Source organism: Haliotis rubra, unplaced genomic scaffold (assembly GCF_003918875.1).
Source record: "Haliotis rubra isolate DU_JTF1 unplaced genomic scaffold, ASM391887v1 Scf272, whole genome shotgun sequence".
Classification (NCBI taxonomy): Eukaryota; Metazoa; Mollusca; class Gastropoda; order Lepetellida; family Haliotidae; genus Haliotis; species Haliotis rubra.
Window position 1 is genome coordinate 130,401 of NW_025766803.1, and position 25,212 is coordinate 155,612.

At 40.2% G+C, this 25,212-nt stretch overlaps 1 protein-coding gene across 2 annotated transcripts in view; it reads left to right on the forward strand.

The window, feature by feature from the left end:
- The first annotated feature begins 233 nt into the window (after positions 1-233).
- LOC124280722 overlaps positions 234-25,212 on the forward strand; it is a 53,207-nt gene continuing 28,228 nt past the window's right edge. The window contains exon 1 of one of the 2 annotated variants that reach the window (XM_046716705.1): positions 234-341. The gene's annotated coding sequence lies outside the window, so the exon portion shown is untranslated. Of the gene's footprint in view, positions 342-17,301; positions 17,434-25,212 lie in introns of those variants that run through there. The other variant, XM_046716704.1, reaches the window with a different exon arrangement.

Sequence of the window (25,212 nt, forward strand, 5' to 3'; positions counted from 1 at the left end):
AAATTAAGCTGTTTCCATGGGCAAAGTCTAAAAATAGAATGACACAAATAGGTCTTTGTTCATCTGACTTAGGTCAATGATCTATTTTTAACTTGGATAAAGAGGTCATCCAGATGTTCATCTATGTCACCCGCGTGCACCATGAGAAAAACAAAATGGTCGACTTTCAGTCTAAATTTCCCCTATATAACAGACGGGGGGTAATTGTCAGTAGTCCCAGCAACCAGCCTCGCGGTCCGGTGTCTCCATAATGTTGAATACCCACGACACCATAACCACGTCCAGGAAGTCAAGTTACCACCTCTTGACAAGTATCTGTAATCTTGCACGGGATTTCGAGGGTAAGTGATTAACTATTATCATGATATACTTTTACGCATTAATTTCTTCCGACCCGTGAAGGTCCGGGTTAGAATGAATCTTCAGTAACCTAGTAACTTCAGCTGCTCGCTGGCTTGGTGGACACATGTCATCAATTCACAATTGCGCAGGTCGATGCTCATGCTGTTGATCACTGGATTGTCTGGTGCGGACTCGATTATTTACACACCGCCGCCATATAGTTGGAATATTGCTGAGTGCGGCGTAAAACTAAACTCACTCACTTTTATCTTCTGGAAGGCGGTGTAGCCTATAGCGTTAGTTTCCCCATATACTAACGCGTAGTCTCTGAATATATATTTTTTTATATTTTGATAGTATCAAACAAACCCTTTATTGAAAAGGAGCCCTAGGGAGACCAGAGATTCAGAGAAAATCTAGACTTGCTTCATTTAGGGCTTTAGCACTGCAGAGCTTTAGCGTAGGGCTTTAGCATTGCAGAGATGGCAGGGCCGTAAGGAAAATAATGTGGCTTAGGGACTGTGAGCCAGACTGGCTTCCCCACATTGGTACAATGTGTGAAGCCCATTTCTTGTGTACCACGCCGTAATATTGCTGGAATAGTGCTGAAAGCGGCTTAAAACTAAACTCACTCAGTCTTAAATTCCATAAAACGAAAGTATGGTGCCGCAAGGGTAGAGGGCTTTTATTCATTCTTAAGAAATACAACTCATATAATCAGGATGGTCGGGGATGTTCTACTTACCCGCTTGATAATTGTATCCGAATTTTTCCAAAATGTAACCCAGACCCGTGAAGATCTGGGTTATAATTGATCTCCAGTAACCCATGCTTGTTGTAAGAGGCGACTAACGGGATCGGGTGGTCAGGCTCGCTGACTTAGTTGACACATGTCTATCGATATATCCCTGTCAAATGTTGAGCATGATAGTCCGATATTTAAAATAAATGAATTGCCTGGTCGATTTTATCACTGCTTTAGACGAATATATACAAGCACTGTTGTTAAAGTACTTAAGCAAATAGAAATAAAATGGGGTTTTTTTGGCGTTTGTTTATTACTTCATTAAAATAGGTAGTTTTATCAAATATTAAAATAACTAGATTTTTCCCAACTAGGCATTTTTATTTGGTCATCTAATCTTTATCCAAAATACCATTTACAGGTAAAAATCACAAAACATTTAGAATCATGTTATTACTTACGTCACATTCAACAATGGGTGGTAACAACTACCTGCAGCTCTGTTCAGACGGGAAGATGCATTTGCATGTTTGTTGCCATAGCGACTGTGAAATGAAGCTGTGAATGAACTCGTACTTTCAACAAGAGTACAGGCATGAAAAATGTACTGAGAAAATCCCTAAATCAATTATTTTGTATTTCAGTTAGGATAAAATAAATAAAGGATGAATGGTATAATTATGACGTTTTTCATAAATAGAGATTATTACACGAGCAAGTGTGTCATACGACTAAAACCAAACGAGTGTGAAATTTTGTATTGCCCGAGCGAGAGTGTAATAAAGATGGAATATTGCTGAGTGCGGCGTAAAACTAAACTCACTCACTGTACACGTATCAGTTACCGGAGTTAGTGTTGACAATCACATGCGTCAATGGCTTCATATCATAGGCGGATCCAGAGGGGGGAATGCAGGGGTGCTCAACCATGCTTGTCGTAAGAGGCAACTAACGGAATCGGGTGGTCAGGCTCGCTGGTTTCGTTAACACATGTCATCGGTTCCCAATTGCGCTGATTGATGCTCATGCTATTGATCACTGGATTGTCTGGTCCAGACTCGATTATTTACAAACCGCCGCGATATAGCTGGAATATTGCCAAGTGTGGCTTAAAATTAAACTCACTCACTCACTCACTCACATAGATTCACCCGGTTTTCTGAGGGCCCACAAGAAGAAAGTTCATATACCGATGCAAGGAGATCCTAACAGATGCACAAAATGTGTTGCAAATTTTATGTCAAGGGATTTGTTTACTGGCCACTTGGCAAAACATCAAAAGAAAACAGAAAAATGTCCCACCTGTTCTCACAGTTTCCAGTATAGACACAACATGCTCTCATTCCAAACGCTGCCGTGTTGCTGCACCGATTTTGTATTTATGCAAACCATGTTCACTCAATGTTTAGACCAAAAAGCTCTAAAAATGCATAATACCACAAAACAATAAAGTAATAATTACAAAAATACAGTACCATGTCCAATCCGTTAAAAAGAATGCCGTTATCGGTCCTCTATAGCCTACCATCGAAGGAGGTGAGGTGAAATGGGGTTTAAGAATATTTCGCTCATACCACAACGTGCATGCATGTGTATGTGTGGCTGCTTGTACTAGCCCAGACTTAAGCTGGTTTTATAGTGCTAGCTCACTGACATACCATGCCGCAGTTAAGCATGAATACCCCACTCAGACACATTATACTGACTCCGAGCCGACCAGTGCTTGTTATACCCATTAATGCCGAGCGCCAGACAGGGACCAACAAGTTCTATATTTTAGTATGACGCGGCCGGGATCGAACCCGCGGCCTTCTGTCCTCCGGGCGAACGCTCCAACCACTACACCACGCAGGCGGTCTACCATCGAAGGAAGTGTGTGCCCGAAAATTAAATCTTGGGTCATTTGTTATACCATATCTGACGATACGTTCACTTATCGCATTGTTCCTTTAAGTGAAGTTTAGTTTAACGGTGTTCGGGCGTGGGTTATGCTTATAACTTGCGAAACCTTCTTATTTGTTTTATTTTAGCTTTTGGTATCTATCAAACGTGCGAAGATCAATTTTGACAAGGATAAACCTTTATTTAAAGTGTTCATTTTATGTTTCTAGGTGAAGATTATTTTAACCCAACTACGCTATTTTCCGCCTTACTATTTTACATAAAAGTTGATGCATATTGTTTGAAATACATTTTCGTGGCTACGTGTCATTTTCACAAAAAAAGTCCATTTGAGATGGTCCCTTATGTTCCAATATGAAATTTATTGTAACCCTCTATGAGATTCTTATTATAGTTCCCAGTGAAGATCCAGGTTAGTATTGGTCTTCAGTAACCCATGCTTGTTGTTGAAAATATTTTATTCAGTGTTGAAATGGATTGGGCACAAGTTATGTAACTTATTACCGCCTGCTCCCATCAGAAACATGACTGACTGACTGACTGACTGAGTTTGGTTTTACGCCGCTTTTAGCAATATTCCAGCAATATCACGGCGGGGGACACCAGAAATGGGCTTCACTCATTGTACCCATGTGTCAGAAACATGAACAATAATGAATGGACATAGTAATCATATTATTCATTAATCGTAGCGCTTACTTCGTACAATGTATTTATGCACATGTCTAAGCTATTTTTATTAATAATATTTGGCAGAGCAGGGTTGCCGTAAGAATGGTATGTATAAGTGAACTTTTGATAGTTCAAACTCTTGCTTCAGATCAAAACGGCAACTGACAAATTTTGGACATTTTAAAAAGAAATGGTAAGCATCTTCCACATGAGCACCACAATTTCAAACTCTACTCTCTGATAGATTAACAGGAAACAGATCTGCATGTAATGAACTACACGAATGTCTTAACTTGGTGATTAGTATATTTGCCTTTCTTTCACCAAATAGAAAATATTTTGGAACCTTGTCATTTTTTCCAGATAACTTTGATTTAAACGATGATAATGAATTTGTACATTTTGTTGTAGATGAGAGAGCATTCCATAATCTTGCAGAATCATAAATAAATGACTTTTGGAGAATTGAGGTGCGAAATTTAGAAACAGCCAAATCTGATTTGTTACGCAAGTTGTATCCGGAAATGGTTTCAGTAAATCGATCAGGTAATCAGGAGCTTGCATGCCTGTCGTAAGAAGACGACTAAGGGGATCGGGTGGTCAGGCTCGCTGACATGGTTGACAATTGCGCAGATTGCTGCTCGTGCTGTTGATCACTGGATTGTCTGCTCCAGACTCGATTATTTACTGACCGCCTCCATATAGCTGGGATTTTGCTGAGTGCGGCGTTAAACAACAAACCAACCAAATTACATTTACACAGATTTTTTAAGCATAACTAGTGTCACATGTGCACATATCACTTTTGCCTAGCAACCATTGTTTCTGTATTTCGTCGCCTGTAACGTCATTAAACAATTGAACGTGACGTCAGTTAACAGGGCCGTCACAATTGCTTACCGTGTTTTACTTTACACATGTACATGAATAAAATGGATAATAAAGAAAATATTACACTCAGCAAGTGTGTCATACGACTTATACGAAACTCTGCAAAGTTATGGACAAAATTTCACACTCGTTTCGTATAAGTCGTATGACAAACTTGCTTGTGTAATAATCTGTTATTATCCATATGGTGAAACATAACCAGTGTCATATATATATCATATGTGCACATTTGCACATATCACTTTTGCCTAGCAACCACTGTTTCCGTATATCATCGTCTGTGACGTCATTGAACGTGACGTCAATGAACAGGGCTGTCACACTTGCTTACCGTGTTTTACTGCACAAATGTACATGAATAAAATGGATAATAAAGAAATTATTACACTCGCAAGTGTGCCACACGACGTATACGAAACTCGTGCAAAATTGTGTATAGCTCTCGCTCGGGCAATACAAAATTTCACACTCGTTTCGTATTAGTCGTATGACACACTTGCTCGTGTAATAATCTGTTTATCATCCAAAACTGTGTTCCACAGGAGATATTGCTTGTGTGAGATAACGTTTTGACAGTAGATTTTGTACAATGCAGGGCTCCAGATAAGGGCCGTATCGGCGTATGTATACGGATAGAAAATATGCACGATACGGTAGGAAATAATTTAGAAAACGTCGCAGATACGCACCACAGCAATGGTGTATGGTCTTAAAATCATTTACAGACGTATTTATCTGAAAAAGTATTGTTTTATTGTTTATTGACCTGTTTACACAAGAGCAGCAATGTTGTGGTGCATATATAAAACAAAACACAAGATTACTGATACGCCATTATTTTCCATTCAGTACTCTAAATGTACTCCAGTACTCCTATATTGAAAAATAAGGAGTACGTACTCCTGATGTTGAAAAATTATCTGGAGCCCTGCAATGCTATGACATTATGAATTTGATGACTTCTCAGTGCTATGACATCGCTGCACTGCAAGTCTAATTTTGACCGCCTCCGTGGTGTAGTGGTAAGAGCGTCCGCCCGGAGAGCGGAAGGTCGCGGGTTCGATCCCCGACCGCGTCATACCAAAAGACGTTAAAATATGGTACTTGTTAGTCCCTGCCTGGCGCTCGGCATTAATGGGTACAACAAGGACTGGTCGGTTCGGAGTCAGTATGATGTGTCTGAGTGGGGTGTTCATGCTGCACTGCGGCATGGTGTTTCAGTGGGTTGGCACTGTAAAACCGGCTTCAGTCTGGGCTGGTACAAGCAGCCGCACATACATATACACACGCATGCACGTCGTCATATGAGCGAAATATTCTCAAGCACGACGTTAAACCCAATTTCACCTCACCTCACAAGTCTAATTTTAGTACCGTGTTCAGAGATGTACATTTTTCATTGAAAACTAATGAAGAGTGATTTTTGATGATAAATAGAATCTCACCCTCGTGTCTACTGATATCAATTGTATCAACAATCGGATATTTGTAACTTTATCAGTTCAAGTTGATATAATTGTTATCAGTAGCCACCTGGATGAGATTCTCTATTTACCGATGACATCACTTGGAGTCTCCTAGCTAAGTACCGCGGGGTTTCTGTAGGGCAACCCAAGTCAACATCGGTCAACCAAGTTTTCCTGTCCAGTTCTGGGAACGACACTGTATTTGTGACCTCCGTGATACCAGAACCTTATATTTAAGAAAAGCCCTTTTGTTGTAGCTTTCATGATTTATTACGACATGCGTTTAGGCCGTTTAAGAGAACCAACCGGTTGTTTTGAAGATGGATATGAGCATCCCAATAACCAATTTTTACCTCTCTACGAATGTTAACAAATGCTGTAAATTGTGATGCTGAAACAAAGTTATCTATGTTTAGTTATCTTTTGTCTGTGTTAGCTATATCAAGCAAATAATGTATATGAATTTTGAACACCAAATGTAACCCATACTAAATGTATACAGGTCTTGATTGATTAGTTTGTTTGCTGGTTCTTCCAATACATCCATTGGGAATTAGTTGTAAATCGTGACTGATAATAGATCATCGAAATGTATCGGGGAGGGTCTAGCCATAGGCCCCACTGCGGGTCAGAAAATCGATAAACTAGGCCCCGATTTAGTATCCACACCCCTACTATATAATATGTATAGTTGGGGTGGGGATGTAAACCGGGGCCTAGTTTATCGATTTTCTGACCGCAATGGGGGCCTATGGGTCTAGCTACTTTCAAAGTTCAAAAACATATAAGCAAATAAATATATCTGCTCCAAGGCGTTGACCTCTGTCTTCCTCGTGTATAAATAGTCTCAGGTACAAATTAACTAATCGTGAATATGTGTTCTGAAGAAAATAAACCTCGTTGTTTTCTTTGAAATTAGAATCGTTTTTCCCTCAGCATCTTGTTCATGTAACATATATTGGATCGTTTGAACCTTCCGATCAAATTTTGATTATATCAATTGATCTTAAAATCTCCACTGGCATAGTTGCTTCATATTTATAATTCTGATTGACATTTAGAAGATTATTATCAGTTGGGGTATATATAGTATGACCAGAAATTATTGAGAATTTTAGGAATATGTTTAATTGGATTTCTAGTTTAAACAACCTTGACCAGCTATCAAATGCTTGGTTTCATTCAAGAGAGACAACACCGTTAATCCTTTTTCATTAGTTTGTGAAGAGTTATCCCCCTTTGTTTACTTGCTAGCAGACGACATTTTCAGTGATCCTCAGTATGGATGATTTAGAGAAGAGGAAGTTGATTTTAGAGTATTATAACAAGGACATCAGATCAGCTAAAGTGATTTCAAGTAGAACAGGCATCCCTTTGTCCACTGTTTATCGCGTTTTGAAAAATATTGCAAATGGATATGGATATGGCATTGAGCACCAGGGAGGCGCAGGTAGGCCCAGAAAATTGACTGTCGGTGACAGGAGGCGGCTTGGTATTCTTGTTTCTAAAAACAAACGAAGGAGTTACGAAAACTTAAGGCTGGATATGATTGATAGAGGAACTGTGTGTAAGGAGACAATTAGAACTGAGCTGCATGCATTGGGTTGGCAGAAAAGTCGAGGAATTCCATCACCGATCATGAAACCTGAACAAAAGGAGCGAAGTTGAACTTGTGCTTACAGCATAGACATTTTAACTGGGACAATGTGATTTTCTCAGATGAAAGTTCTGTGTGGCTGTTTCCTAATACACTGAAATTCTGGACCAAACAAACTGAAAAATTTTTGTATCAGCGCCCAAAGTACAGTCTAAAATTTAATGTGTGGGGTGGCATATCTGTGTTAGGGACAACGCCCCTCTGTATTTGAAGGGAATATGAACAGTGAACGGTACACAGATATTCTCAAGAGGGACATTTACTTCCATCTGCTCACGTGTTCTATGGAAATGTTTGGGGATTTTCAAACAGGACAACGACCCAAAACATCGTTCAAAGCATTCACAGGCCTGGTTTCGGACCCAAAATATGACATTATTAGATTGGCCAAGCTATAGCCCTGACCTAAATCCAATAGAAAATGTTTGGGGACTTATGAAGGAAAGTGTCAATAAGAAAAATCTGACAAATATTGCTGAAATGAAAGAAGAGGTGGTCCGATATTGGGACAGCATGGGCCACGACTTTCTAACTTCTTTGATCAGTAGTATGCCCCGCCGCATTGAAGCCTGCATTGCTGCCCATGGTGACTTGACAAAATACTAACTGTTCACCTGTCTTTGAATCTGGAGTTATGTTCTGCTAATATTCACATTTAATACGTGAGTAATGAGTAAAAAAATTAGAAAAATTACAATCTTTAAATTCTCTATAATTTCTGGTTGTACTGTACATCAGTAAAATACCAATACACATTAACTAAAGAGGTGTAAGGAGGTGTCACAAAAACAGCTCCACGGGATAAGGGAGATAACTGACTATTAAAGTCAGTTAGCCCCCTTGACTCGGGAAGCCGTAACAAATATCTCAGTATATTTTCTATTATATGGTTTAATAGTAATTACCTGAGACGCCTGTGTGTCCGCGTGACCTTGGGATCGAATGAGCACATACAAATCAAACTGAAACCACAATTTGTTCTGCTCGTGAAAAGTATACATGTAGTTAAATTCTAATGGCATCTTTTTATAAACGGTCCTTCGTGTGTTCAGCTAACCTGATAATGTGACAACATGAATAACTTAAATATCTTGACATTTATGACTTCATCTTCCAGCGACTGATTCCATTCACAGTTTGAATTGAGGTTTTTCTTTTCATCGAGTATCTTCAATCGATTATATGTAGGGAATATCCATTTAGTATACATGTACGTATATGTTAAATGGATGCGGCACCTTTGTATTCCAAAATTTGCCCAGAATGACCAATTTGTTGGCAGTATCAAATAAAGGTACAGCTCTTTGATGAAAAATACGCCAATGTGAAAAATGTGTCTTGATAGAGATAATGAATCATTGTTTTGTATTGGACCATACATAAATAGCAGGCAAGGACGGTGTGAACGATTCTTCTCCACTCCGGGTCGAGGATAGTTTTGTTTCTGAAAAAATAAAGATTATTTGTACCTTAGTATAAACCTTGAACCCGTTATAACGTATATGTAATGGCTGATACAACAGTATAAGCTCCATCCATTTAATATTGATGTCACCTTCTAAGAAGCATTTAATGATCAGTCGTATAGGCAATTTACCGCCGCTTTGAACAATATGTCGACCGCGAAATTATCAAATAGGTAATAATGTTTAAGTTTCAGTTTCACTGAGAGAATAATGGGTGTAATGCTTATCAACATTGTAATTACTAAAGTTAAAAACATCGGTTTCGAGTTGTGGCGTGAACAAGCTGGTGACGTCATGTTATCCGTGATAGTGATCCACCATATATTCTTTATTCGCAGAGTGTATGTAGGCCATCGGCCCATAATACAAATATTAAATGTTTGCAGCCATATATGATTGGCGGTGCTTTACAGCATAATAAATAAACATTGCTACATTTCTGATGACAAAGGTATTGTTGGAGGTCATTAATATATTGTAATTTGACAAAGAAGGGTATGTGTAAAACTTGGCAGGAATATATATAGTGCGCAAGGAACTGTATGCAGTACACACTAAAAGGAAATGATACTCGTTTTCTATATATCCATTGTCGCACATGTTACATAACCTGTGATGTCTGGGCTTATTTGTGTATCTACCTGTCTCAATATTTAATTAATGGGAACCACAGCGAAACTGCGAGTGCAATGCGAAATTTACTAACGTTAATAACACTTAGATATGGTTCCATAGATAAATTACACTTGAAAAGAGAACGTGAATAAGTTTTAGAACTTGAAAATAACGAGTTATGCCATTCTTGATGGGATATATGCTGAACCCTGATCATAAATTCAGACAGGAAGGAATTTAAGCTACTAATATACTGTCTTTCCCATATATATCCAAATCCCATATTGTAAAGTAATAACTTACGCTTTGATACCCAATTTGTTTTACCATGGCTAGCATCTAACAATAATAAGTTATAGCACTGTCTGGGCAGACGAGATACTGGCATATTCAACAAATTTTTACCAATATTTAATACAACGTTTGTAAACATAAACATAGACAGGGTATCTGCCACACTCACCCCGAACGATGTGATTAGGGGTTGATATTTTGACACAAAGCAGATATTTACAAGCCATGCGTTCGTAACGTTACGACCTGTCGTATCTCTATAGTTTATCATATTGGCTTACGAATGTCGTAGCGCTACGAACGTTTTGTATTGTGGATCAGGACACATTCTGACCTCGATCACTCTGCGCGTGGGTCAACCCTGCAACAACTTCCTTCCTACACATTTCTTAAAAATTATATATTTCCCAGATGCGTTGATTTCTTAGGATGTCGATCAAATAGTTCCGCTAGATGAAGTAGCTGTGTCTGATCTGTAAGCGATTTAATAATTCACAGCACTATTTCAGTCAGATGTAGATTAATTATTGGATTGTTGAAATTACATAAAATAGTAGAATACTCTTTCCACGAAACTTGAGTCGAAATAAATGATAATGACATGGCAAAAAGTAAACAAACGCCATGTGAGTGCGTTTGTGCATGCGTGCATTAAGTTGATACAGTCCGGCACTTGCTACTGTATAGCATTCATAAAGTGAGACGGGTCCATAAGTTATTTGTTCCTGAAGGGGTGAGTGAGTGAGTTTATTTTTTCGCCGCTTTTAGCAATATTCCAGCAACATCACGGCGGGGGGCACCAGAAATGGGCTTCACACATTGTACCCATGTATGGAATCAAACCAGGGTCTTCGCGTGACGTGCGAATGCTAAACCACTAGGCTACCCCACCGCCACTCTCACTCGGTGAATCCCACCAAGGAACTGACGTGAAATGATGCTTACGTTGTGTTTGAGCGTGCGTGTGCGTGTGCGTGTGCGTGTGCCCAGCTAAATGACGTCGATCTGGAAATTGTGAGCTCCGACCAAACCAGGCAGTACCTTGATGCGCCATCACCCAGCTGACCAAACCTGACTACTCAAGTCGCACTGAGACATGTGACCAGCATATGTTGCTAGGGACTTGGAAACCCCACGAGCTCCACATTTAGTCTCCCTTTACAACCAGCAGGATCCGGTGCTGGAGAAGCATTCTATCCAAGGTCTCCTGCGGCTCGTGGGCAAGTTAAACTTTAACATCAAATTGACCTTCATGACACATTTCTTGTCATGGGTAGCCTAGTGGTTAAAGCGTCCGCTCGTCACGCCGAAAACCCGAGTTCGATTCCCCACATGAGTACAATGTGTGAAGCCCATTTCTGGAGTCCCCCGCCGTGATATTTCTGGAATATTGCTAAAAGCGGCGTAAAACCAGACTCACTCATTCACTCTTTTTGAACGGCTCCCCATGTGCGTGCGTGCGTGCGTGCGTGCGTGTGTGTGTGTGAGTATTGAACCTTCTGATCCACAGACCAGTGTGCATTTGATTTTCGTATCATTTCATTCTTACATTTGTACACCAAACTGTTCTTTTCCCCCTCCTTTCTTCCTTCTATATCTATACACTGGAGACCCGTGAACATACAGGTTAGAATATTGATCTTCAGTAACCCATGCTTGTCGTCAGAGGCGACTAACGGGATCGGGTGGTCAGGCTTGCTGACTTGGTTGACACATGTCATCTTATCCCAATTGCTAATTACAGATTGTGAACAATTAACATGACCAGCGGATAACAATCAGCCATGTTGTGATCAAAGGTTGTTTCGCACATTCAACAATGCATGCAGTGTTTTGTTCGATTAACAGAAATAGCAGAGGTACCATACAGAACAAGATACGCTAATGCAGCAAACAGCCAAGGACGACAATTGTCCCCACTGTACTGTAGATGAGGCCACACCCCCACCATCTGTTTTTTTAAAACCTGATTTATGGAGAAGGTAATTTCTACACTTTCAATTGGACACTTTCTAGCCCGTATGACCCGTAAAGATCCGGGAAAGAATTGATCTGCAGTAACCCATGCTTGTCGTAAGAGGCGACTAACGGGATCGGGTGGTCAGACTTGCTGACTTGGTTGACACATGTCATCGTATCCCAATTGCGTAGAAGGATGCTCATGCTGTTAATCACTGGATCGTCTGGTCCAGACTCAATAATTTACACATATTGCTGAGTGCGGCGTAAAACAACAAACAAACAACAACTTGATTCCATGCAGTTTCGGGTAGCCTAAAGTACTGTCGGAAATAGAAAAAAACTTTTTTTTCACATTTATATCTACAATTTAGGTAGTTAATATGGGAAAGTGTGAAATATCTGTTAAACTAAGTTCGGCCTAACTACAGTTTCAGTGGGAGGAGATAGGAAATGTTAGAGAAGGATTTTACTCAGGAGAGATTAGTGCAGAAATGAGCAATGAGGTTTTTTTTCAAAGTCCGAAGCGACTTATTTTGAGCAGACCATGGCTTTATGCAAATTAGTGTGCGATGATATTGTATAACAAATGACACTTTTTGAATATCCATTATGAAATTAGACTTAGTTTTATTATAAACAATAGCAGACGTAAACAATAACAACTTTAATACTGAAACTATTAAGGATGTAGATACCATTGAGTCTCACTATCACTATAAAAAGAAACAGGTAGGAGGGGTCTTCTCAAAAGCAAAACCAAGACGGGTGTTGCTGACAGTAGTTGGGGTCGGGCATTGGGATAGAGTCATTAGCTACGATTAGATAATCAATACAGACATATTCAATATACATGAAAAAGCTTAAAATATATTTGAGATGACCCCTTGTGTCTGTGGGCAGCACGTGCACTTCCTGTCAAGTGAGTCGACGGTCCGTCGTTATACCTGGCTGAGCGACCTAATTGCCATCTATAGTCTGATCTATTGTTTTCAGCAGCTATTCGGTTTTTTTCTAAGTTTTGCCCGATTTTACGAGTAAACATGCTTTTCTGCATATCCTATTACGCATCCCACTGAACGCCCAGTTAGGCCGATATGGGTTATTTCGACATATGCCGAACAATGTGTGAAGCCCATGGCACATCTGGTGTCCCCCGCCGTGATGTTGCTGTAATACTGCTACAAGCGGCGTAAAAACATACTCACTCACTCCATGCAGTTCCACACAAGCACAAAGTAATCAATGTTATAATTTTATTCATTTATAAGATGGGTGATAAAAGATTTTTAAAAATCAAGAAACAAAATGCATCCAGCCTCATACAGTTTAGAGAACATTTAAAACTATTTTGTTTAAGAATTAAATTAATATAGATGGAATATTGCTGAGTGCGGGGTAAAACTAAACTCACTCACTCACCATACTCGGGAATACGTCCATCTACGCACACACAAACAATTTCAGGGAACCGTGTAACCTACGCGGCCGAGTTTTCCTCGTACGTATTTGCGTGCGTGCGTGCATCCATGCGTGCAGCTATCCCCGCAGTCCATTCGTCTGGTCGCGACCCAGCTGTTCAACTGTCCGCCCCACGTTCGGTCAAATTCCAGATCTTTTGGGATAAGATCATTTACACCACAGCGCCATGGCGATTTCAGAGGTCCGACGCAGCCATCACGCAAAGCCAGTTTGGAATGCCCACGTGGCAAGCATTATTTGGCCTTAACACGAAGCCGTTTCAGGGCGATTGTCATTAACGCTTGTTTATGAGTGAGTGTATGTTGAGCTGCATGCCAGTTTGAAATGCAATAAAAAGTAAACAAAACTGACACATTATTGATCAGCTCACACGAGATAATGACGCAGGATATGCACGTGCATATTACCGTCATAATTTTGTGACAGCTGTAATGACCGACTGAATATTGTATCGGAAATATGATATGTTACATTTGGATTTAGTGATGGCTGTGTATCATGTGACTGAAACGCACCTGCAGGTCTCTTTAGGGATATGAACAAGAACTGGATGTAATAAAACTTAAAAGAGGGCTGATTGGCTAAAACCCGGAGATATGGGACTGGAAAACGAATCAATTTGATTTCACGAGCTACATGATCTTAATAATATAAAATAAGTCACTCAGCGATTTTACTCTATATTTTAGGAACAACATTTCTACTCTCTCTCTCTCTCTCTCTTAGACTAACAACTAGTCTCTGAAATGAACCTATTTTACAGAAAAAAAGCTTAAATTGAAAAAAATAAAATATAATGAAAAGGAGCCCTGAGACTTTCTTCATTTTCTCTCTCTCTCTCTCTCTCTCTCTCTCTCTCTCTCTCTCTCTCTCTCTCTCTCTCTCTCTCTCTCTCTCTCTCTCTCAGTTCTTTTCAATCTTAACATTCTTTTCATTAAAACTGAAAAGGAGCCCATGTGAGTTGGGAGAATCAGGGAAATCTAGACTTGCTTCATTTAGGGTCTTGAACATTGCAGAAAGGGCTAGGCAATGGGGAAAATAATGTGGTTCAGGGACTTTAGTAATATGAGCTTCACGCACTGTGCCCAAGCATGAAATCTTCGCTGTCACACACAAAATCTCTGTGGTATGCAACCACTTCAAGTATACATTTACTTTAGAATAGACAGGTCTGACCTATCAAACTAGGGTAACACGGAACCGCCTTTCGTCAACATATCAGTCATGAAAATCACTCGCTGACTTGGTTGACGTTTAGCCCATGTGTGTGGTTTGATGTTCATGATATCAGTCACAGGATGTGAATGGCCCAGACTCGATTATATACAGTCTGATGTCATAAAGCAACAACTAAACCAAAAACAACGCGGAGATGTTTAAGGAAATATTTATGCGTAAACATGATAATACGTAGAATATTTTCTATTTATACCAGCCTTGGTTAAAAAGGGACCGGTCATAATTTATGGTGGGAGAGGGGGGAATGAATTTGTACATGACATGCAGGGCGGGGTCAGTTACTTTGTGCATATATTTGGGGGGTGTGTGTCATTCACAATGTACATGCTTCTCCATGAAAATCATCATATCACACACGCACACACACACGCCACCCCCGCTAGCCATAAATTATGAACGGTCCCTAAAGACAAAGGTCAACGTTTTGATACAAATAAACAATTTAATCAATGATTCTGCACCTTTTCAAAGTTATCATCATGACGTCAGCAATCTACCTATAGTTTTATTCCATTTCTATTGCATATATAGTGATTATTACACGAGCTAGTGCGTCATACGACTTTTACGAAACGAGGGTGAAATTTTGTATTGCCCGAGCGAGAACATAATTTGGCACGAGTTTCGTATACGTCATATGACACAATTGATCGAATGTAATATTTTCTTTACTATCCATTTTATTCATGTGTACATTTGTGCAGTAAAACACGGTAAGCTGACGCTGACTGGTTCCCTGGGTCTGTTGCGCCTGCGATAGACACAACAGACCCAGTAGGGAACCAGGGCCCAGATTTTCGAAGCTCTCTTAGCGCTAAGCATAGAAATAGAGAAAGTTGTTCTCTATTTCTATTCATTAACTTACGACTATCTTAGCACTAAGAGAGCTTCGAAAATCTAGGCCCAGGCTGAGTGTGACGGTCCTCTTCATTGACGTCACGTTCAATTGTTTAATGACGTCACAGACATCGAAATACAGAAACAATGGTTGCAAGGCAAAAGTGATATGTGCACATGCGCACATTTGATATACATGTATAGAGAATACTACACGAGGTCTCATTACGAATTATACGAACAGTGATTATACCGTATCTGAGCGAGTGTCAGATCCTCATGGAATCTGACAGATTTCGAATAATTCGTATGTAATGAGACCGATATAATAATATCTTATTTATTACCCACGTCTTAAATGCATTAAACTGACAAAATAGCGTATTTTTTGTTTCGAACCGAAACCGGTTTCATAAAGAGGTTGCGGAAGAGTTTGTACTGTAGTACAATATTTGCATGACGTCACACTGTAATGACGTCACTGCCTTGGTAACCGACGTCACGATGCACATCAGTTGTCATCGCCTCGTACAGCCTCCTACAGTAAACTACTCCGTAGCACCCCGTTTCTTGGTTTGCAGTTGCTTCATTCGGCTAACATCACTGGTGGAAACATTGCGTTTATGTTTTTCGACAGATATAATGTCTCAGTTCGACTCACAATTAAACAGCGACACGGCAACGTTCGCAATGTTTACATTCCCACAATGCATTTAAGTTGTAGAATTCACGTGTTTGTTAAGAATGAAAAAATAGTTACGTCAGAATGTGACCTAATTGAGAGGTCATCGGTTATCCAATCAAATCGTTGGAATCTCAGGTCAAGTCGTTACGACACAGGTCAACGCGATACGACACTCGTGTGACGTACGAGATTAGTATGCAACTCCCATACGTTGACCACGTGGGTAATAAATATATATATATGACACTGGTTATATTTTTCAACATATGGGTGATAAAATCTCAAAGCTCCCTCCCCTCCTTTCATCCCCACCCACAAACTTCCATGAGGTATATCTTTAAGTATGTCTCTGTTATCAATACTTATGGGACACCGTTCTGTAAATACTCCTAGTATGGATTAGATAATCCTATGATTGATGTCACGAATCAATATGCATTTGGAATGAATAGAATAAATAAATAAAACCTTGTTAATATGACGTATTCAACAAATTTCTATTTATAACTCAACTCCAAGTGGGATTTCCTGGTATTCTCCCCCACAAAAATTGAAAGTGACAGACGATTTGATAAAAATAGCATCATTCTAAAACAATGATGTTTATCTATTTTTATGCTTAGTTGTGTCAGAGACCATATAATAGAGGGTCTCTGGTTGTGTAATTTCGGTAAGAATGAGCTATTGGGGTTTTTCTATATTTTTTCACCCCAGTCTATTTATACATTTACACTTCCTTTTGTGACCGCACCGTCAGAAGTTTCTGGAACATTTTACATTCTTGAATTGGTCACTAAGTCCGCAATAAACAATGAGAAACTGCGTATTTATGACGATGTGTGAAATTGTCATGTTTATATGACATAGGTTGAAAATAATTGTATCTATAACATCATTTATTTTAAAGATCAAAACATGTATTTCATTTCAAATATTTATAACATGACATCAATTAAATCAGTTTCTTAACGATCGTGTTTTTGAATGGATAGGGAAATGCGCGAAGTTTGTCGGTGGCTGACGAAGATGGTCATGTGACCGCCCGACTTCCTGTAAGAAGGCAGCCATGTCGGGAGAACCAGGCCAATATTCCGACGTAGAGTCGGAATAGGTCCCTTAATAAACCTCGCCTGGAAGTATGACAGAAGCAGAAAGTACCCCGATTGTTATTAATTCTGAAGGTACGTATATTTTTCACCAGCCACGTTTAAAACGCTGGAAAATGGCCGACTATATTGGGTGTTGTGAGTGTGTTATCATTATCGCTGGCTATTGCCCGCGTCGAGTCACGACTTCTGGGGAATGAACGACTCACTACGCACTCGCTCAAAGAAAATCTCTCAGTAATAGGAGTTTGTGTTTTACTGTTAAGATTTTTATATCCGGATTCTTGAATTTTCAATTAAAACCACATACGATGGAGGAGGGTGTTATGTCTCAAGTTTCTTAGTGTTGACATTGTTGACAAATTAAGGAAGTGATCGTATGCTGATAAGAGACGCTGTCAAACTCGTGAACCGTCCACCTTTATCGTGTTATCTTCAGTTTGGCGATGTAATGTGACAAGGATTACTCTGTATCAGTACAAAAACTCCGATATGGTTCCGAAATCAACCACCAACAGCCTTGTATATCATTGTATAAAATGGAATGTATGTGACCGAATGTTTATGTGGTTATGGTGGACAATCGTGTCAGAAATATGTGGACCATCTTGGTTAGTGTCCACGATTATTTGAACAATTTGGACCCAGAATAAATGTATTTATTACAAGTTGAATATGACTGTCATTCACAGTGGCATGCCCCAGATAGATATCTGATGATATCAGTTATATATTGATCTGTCATGGACATACTCAGTTATCTGTATGACCTGTGAAGATCCGGGTTAGAATTGATCTTCAGCAAACCATGCTTGTCATAAGAGGTGACTAATGTGATCAGTTGGTCAAGCTCACTGACTAGGTTGACACATGTCGTCATATCCCAATTGCGTAGATCGATGATCATGATGTTGATCACTGGATTGTCTGGTCCAGAGTCGATTATTTACAGACTGCCACCATATACCTGGAGTGTTGCTGAGTGCGGTGTAAAACTACACTCACTCACTCACTCAGTTATCTGTATGCCATTGTCATGAGTTTATTTAGTTATATTCTCCATGTCATGCACATACATACTCAGTTATCTGTACGCCATGTCGGGCAGTGGGGTAGCCTCGTGGTTAAAGCGGTTTCTCGTCCTGCTGAAGATCCCCATTCGGTTCCACACATGGGTACAATGTGTGAAGCCCATTTCCGGTGTCCCTCACTGTGATATTGTTGGAATATTGCTAAAAGCGGTGTAAAACTAAACTCACTCACTCACTCACTGAATGCCATGTCATGCACATACTCACATGGGTACGATATATGAAGCCCGTTTCTGGTGTCCCCTGCCATGATATTGCTGGAATGTTGCTAAAAGCAGCATAAAACTAAACTCACTTACTTATGCACTTACTCAGTTGTCTGCACGCCATGTCATTCATATCTTCACTCTACATCTATTTGTACTCAACATAACACATGTCCTTGGTAGCAGATATAGGAGACACACAGGTCCCCAACCATTGCCGGTTATAACAGGCCACCAAATGGGTTTGTTGATCAGATTCACTGTCAGTTGTTTGCGTGTGTTTTCTATATGGTTCCACTGCTATTTATTCCCCCCATGGGCACAATGTGTGAAGCCTATTTCTGGTGTCCCCCACCGTGATATTCCAGGAATATTGCTAAAAGCGGTGTAAAACTAAACTCACTCACTCATTGAATGCCATGTCATGCACATGCTCACATGGGTACAATATGTGAAGTCCCATTTCTGGTGTCCCCTGTGAAGATATTGCTGGAATATTGCTTAAAGCGGCGTAAAACTAAACTCACTCACTTATGCACTTACCCAGTTGTCTGCACGCCATGTCATTCATATCTTCACTCTACATCTATTTGTACTCAACACGACGCATGTCCTTGGTAGCAGATATAGGAGACAAACAGGCCCCCAACCAGTGCCGGTTATAACAGGCCACCAAATTGGTTTGTTGGTCAGGATCACCGACAGTTGTTTGTGTGTCATTGTACCCCAACAGTGTAGGTCGTCACTCATAATATCAATCACTGGATTGTCTCTCTTTGATTCCAGGGCCCCGTTCCACAAAGTGATCGTAGCGCTAAAATGATCGTAACTCCCATACTTTAACACAGACTTGCGACTGTCATAGCGCTACGATCGCTTTGAGAAACGGGGCTCAGGATGCTTTCTTTAACCATGAACAACTAAGTGGAGCGTTATAAGCAACGAAGTTGTGTGTGTATAATGTTTTTATGCACATGATCTAAAGGTACACTGTTGCCACTTATTACAATAACAACAATCTTGGTGTTACAGTCGCTTATCACCTTAGTACTCCAGCAGGTGTTCAGTATTAGTCATATTGCACATATACATATTTATTCAAGTTCTGCCTACATGTAATCAGTTTAACACAAGAGCATATTTTTTAACTGAAGGCGATTATTATGCTCAATAAAATATTTTCGAAAATAGTCAGTGTTGGACTTCCAAGTGGGGATTCAAATAGGTCCCCAATAACCTTGGATCTGTGCTCAATGTTCAATGAACACTGTCAATGTTCCTCATTAGATGGTGTTTGTATGGAATTGAGCTATGGCTAAGAAGCAAGCCCCGTGCCACAATGTGCAAGTGACACCTTCGTTACACTCTCAGGCTGTAGCACCGACTGAGGTGTTGCTGTTAGCATGGTTTGGGGCTTCGGTACAGTCTCTCCCGGGGGCGGTGGGGTAGCCTGGTGGTTAAAGCGCTCGCTCATCATGCTGAAGACCCGGGTTAGATTCCATACATGGGTACAATGTGTGAAGCCCATTTCTAGTGTCCCCTGCTGTGATATTGCTGGAATACTGCTAAAAGTGGCACTCACTGGGTTGTGGTTTAGTGGTCAAAGCGTCCGCTCGTCACGCCGAAGATTTGGGTTAGATTCCCCACATGGGTACAATGTGTGAAGCCTATTTCTGGTGTCCCCAGACGTGATATTGCTGGAATATCGCCGTAAAACTCGCTCACTCACAGTATCTGATATGTAACTGGGTCTGTTTCATTGGCTCCTGTCATGTCATGCCAACTTGGTCAAAATTACATGTTCTAAAATACAAGCCATACTATTCAGGGATGAGAATTTTCCAGGAATTCCAGGAATGTCATAAGGCCAAGGGTCATTTTTGTGAATTGTCTAAATCCGTTGACAATTGTATGAATGTGCTTTAGCAGATTTAAAGTTTTTTAATGGTTGCTGTGTTCATGATATTGTCATTTCTGAGCCAGTTTTAAAGGTCTAAGGTGCCTAAATATCAGGAGCGTCGGCTAGTTTTCAGAGTTTTTTCTCAAAACTTCATTCTCATCCCTGACTAAAGTGCCATTTGATTATACTATAGGTGCAGTGGAATTTTTACTGAAACAATGTATGGGAAAGACTGCTAGCCTTGCAATGTTCAGGGATGGAAATAACCCATTGCCCGACGTCCGAGTCCAGTGTTTTTTTCTGTCGGGCAAGCAAATTTGTAAATCACACTGTACCGGTGTCTAGTTGACTTTCCAATGTTAATTATGTTGTTTATTTAAAAAAATCAGCAAGAAAACAGTCGGTATACTTGGAAAAAATATCAGGGCAAGTGACTTTACTTGTGCCACTATACCGGAGTACACTATCAATTTTAAAGTTATTTCCACCCCTGAATGTTACAGTCATGTAGATTGCCATTCATGAATTTTATTTAAAAAACACATGATCATCTGATGTGACACTTGCTTTAGAATCAAAGCCCAGTGATTTTTAAACAGAATGGGTCCCTTGTTTTGAAGCTACCTGAAGCTCTATACTATTATTTTTGCTGATGTTACAATATTGAGATTAATCTGTTTCACTATTATTTTTGCTGATGTTGCAATAATGTGATCAAACTGTTCCACTAGTATCATGCTGATGTTTCAATTACGCTGTTTCAATAACATGACCACCGTGGCCAGCCAGCTGAAACCTTTGTGATTATATTGCAATGTACAATATATATGACACAGCTTCCAATATTCAGTTCATTATCAGTTATCCTTGAAAGAACCACTTATTCCTGTTATGATGTTATTGGAGCAGGATAATTTTCCAGTTTACATGGCTATATTGATTAGCAAGAATAGACATTTGCATAAAAGTTCCATGTGATTTTCTTTGTGAAGTGGGGTGGTTAAACCGTTTGCTCATCACGCCGAAGAACCGGGTTGGATTCCCCACATGGATACAATGTGTGAAGCCCATTTCTGGTGTCCCCCACCGTGATATTGCTGGAATATTGCTAAAAGCGGTGTAAAACTAAACTCACTCACTCTTTGTGAAGTTCTCAAAGTGACCATATAACTTATGCTGGTTTTAAGAGGCAACAAAATGGATGGTGTTGTCAGAGAAGATGGCTTGGTTGATTGTGGGTCCTAGTGAATGGTATTTGACGATATTGTTGACTGGTGTAAGTAATGAAACCTCACCACACAAACCGGTGATTAATATCATGAACAACACGTCATGATGTCAGGGTTAAAATTACCAAGTCTTAAAGTCTGATGTGTTATCAATTATAATCACCTCTTGTCATGCTTGTAACAAGGGTCTGCTTACTGGGAAGCTAACCGAACCTCAAGTCCCATAGGGCTGTATTGAGGACCTAATTCTTGGGTGGGTAATTGTACCTTGTTAACAACCAGTGGCCGTCTCCAGCCGAGTCTCCCCAGAGCTTGTATGTAATGAGAAACATTCACTCCCACCATCATCCCCTCACTGGCTCAAGCAGCTGATACTCAACCCCTTCTCAGCTCTTACATTATGAGTGTGTCAGTTGAGAGACTTCTTCATTGTGTGTCTTACTCAATGGAATTTAGGAATTTGTAGGTGGGGGTGGGGGGGAAGACTGGTCTGTCTCCTGTCAGAAACCTTTTGCGTTTCACCATTGTGGCAAATGCCTGAAACCTTTCCTAGTTTTTCATTCACCAAAGAGTAAGAAAATATACTGAAACATCGTGTTCTTCAAATAAAAGAAGTTGGCATCTATGAATCCTTGCATTTATGTGTATCACTTCTAAATGCCTTTCAACCACCTCCGTGGTTTAGTGGTAGAGCGTCCGCCTGGAGAGCGGAAGGTCGCGGGTTCGATCATCGGCCGCCTCATACCAAAAGACGTTAAAATATGGTAATTGTTGGTTCCTGCCTGGCGCTCGGCATTAATGGGTACAACAAGGACTGGTCGGCTCGGAGTCAGTATAATGTGTCTGAGGGGGGTATTCATGCTTCACTGCGGCATGGTATCTCAGTGGGCTAGCACTATAAAACCAGCTGAAGTCTGGGCTAGTACAAGCAGCCGCACATACACATACACACGCATGCATGTCGTCATATGAGCGAAATATTCTCAAGCACGACATAAAACCCAATTTCACCTCACCTCACCTCTAAATGCCGTTTAAAGACTGGGAGACCTGTATCACTTTTGGCTTTGCTCTTAATATTCAGCTGATGTGCCATGACATGTTCACTGATGACTGGAATACTTTTTAAAGTAGCATTACACCCAGCCCAACTCACACTCAGGGGTGGTGGGGTAGCCAAGTGGTTAAAGCATTCGTTTGTCATGCCAAAAGCCTAGGTTCAATTCCCCACATGGTCACAATGTGGGAAGCCCATTTCTGGTGTCCCATTGCTGGAATGTTGCTAAAAGTGGCATAAAACTCCACTCACTCACTCACTCCTAAACCAGTTTGTTAGAATCATTGTTACATCATGGTGTTGCCAGCTTAATTTGCTAAACTGAGGTAATGTTTTCGCTGCACCCACTCCGACCTGGACACAGACTGCTTGAGTAGTTACATAGTATCCTATGTGGTTAGCCCAGTTAGAATACACCCCATTACTCGATGCTGGATGTATGAGGTAATTCAATACACCAGGTGAAATTTACATAGTGGTGGTAATATATTCTGAATTGTCTGACTCTGTTTCATTTATTCCATTTCCAGGTTGTCTAGCATGCTGAATGCTTCTCAGCAATATTACATATAATTATATATCGGTCAGTCATTAAGTAATCATGTCTTGACTAGACAATCCAGTTGTTGGCATCATGAGCTTTGGTCTACGTAATCGGGATGCATTGACATGCATCAACCAAGTCAAGGAGCCTGACCACGTGATCCTGTCAGTCGCATCTAGCAACAACATGGGTTATTGAAGACCAGTTCTAACCCAGATCTTTTAAGGACTGTTCAGTGTCTGAATACAAGTGACACCTGATGTGAAGAACATATTGACCCAAATCATTGGATTAAGGCGATTGAACAAAGAAAGGAGACTTCCTTACTTTGACATTGATTGTGGTAATTTTTCTGAAAGATTATGAATAAGGATGTGTGTTAACATGAATAATTAATTAACAAAGTATAGACAATGACAAAACAGTTCAGCCCCAATTCTGTCAACTATTGTCATAAGAAGACAGATTTGGATCTCTGAATGTATTATGATGTTAGACTCAATGATATGATAAATGGTAACATGATTTTGCATCTATACATTTCGGTTCCCATTAATCTTGTAACCATGGCTACCATCTTATCAACATTACTTAGTATTCAAGCATGGTATTCAAAAGTCAAGATGTAGAACTGAACATTGAAGGCATTTATCGTGGTTGTTGTCAGTATAGTGCAAGTCATCCTAGCCAGCACCATGCCCTTGCTCGGGTGTCACGGAAGAGGTAAATGTCGGAGACCTATCACAAGGCTTTCCTCAAATATTTAAATGACGTGCTGTGATATAAATAGAATATTATTAAGAGTGGTATTGCTTGTCAAGAGTTATGTATGTTCAGATGTTTGTCTTGGTGATCAGCCGTCATATAGCTGGAATATTGCTGAGTGCGGCGTAAAACTAAACTCACTCACTAAACTCACATGGTGATCAGACACGTTCATCTGGTAAATGCAAATGGGGTCGTGGTGTAGCCTGGTGGTTAAAGCATTCCCTTGTCGCGCTGAAGACCCAGGTTAGATTCCCCACATGAGTACAATGTGAAGTCCATTTCTGGTGTCCCCCACTGTGATATTGCTGGAATATAGCTAAAAGCGGCGCAAAACCATGCTCACTCACTCACTCACTCACTCACTCACTCACTCACTCACTCACTCACTCACTCACTCAAATATTGGAGGAACTTGAAAAATGTTTTTATTCTCAAAATTTACTGGCACATAGGATTTAAAGCACACAGCAATTCCTCTGATATGTTTCCTGTGTTAGCTTTATGTGTCTAGATGCAAGTGGTTTGTATTAATCAGCTTCTCAATGATTGAATAATACTGCATGTATCATATGGTATATGAAGGGTAGACATGATACGGTCACATTTGCAAATGCTAACAGAGGTGATATGGAATGAGAGACATGTTGACTGTTAATCGGGTAAAGAAATTAGTTTCAGTGAAGTTAACAGGACTCGTGTTGTGACTTCCTGGTTCATAACTAAGCTGACCCTTGAAGAACCTTGTTAGAATTGATCTTCACTAGTCCATGCTTGTCGTAAGAGGCAACTAACAGGATCGGGTGGTTAGGCTCGCTGACTTGGTTGACACATGTCATCGGTTCCCAATTGCATAGATCGATGCTTATGATGTTGATCACTGGATTGTCTGGTCCAGACTCGATTATTTACAGACCACCGCCATATAGCTGTAATATTGCTGAGTGCAGCGTTAAACAACCAACCAATAACTAAGTCACTGTAGATTCCAGGATTGGTCCTTTGTGGGTTGTAGGAGTCAGACTTCTTGATACTGTGTCATCGTTGATCTGTGGATCATCG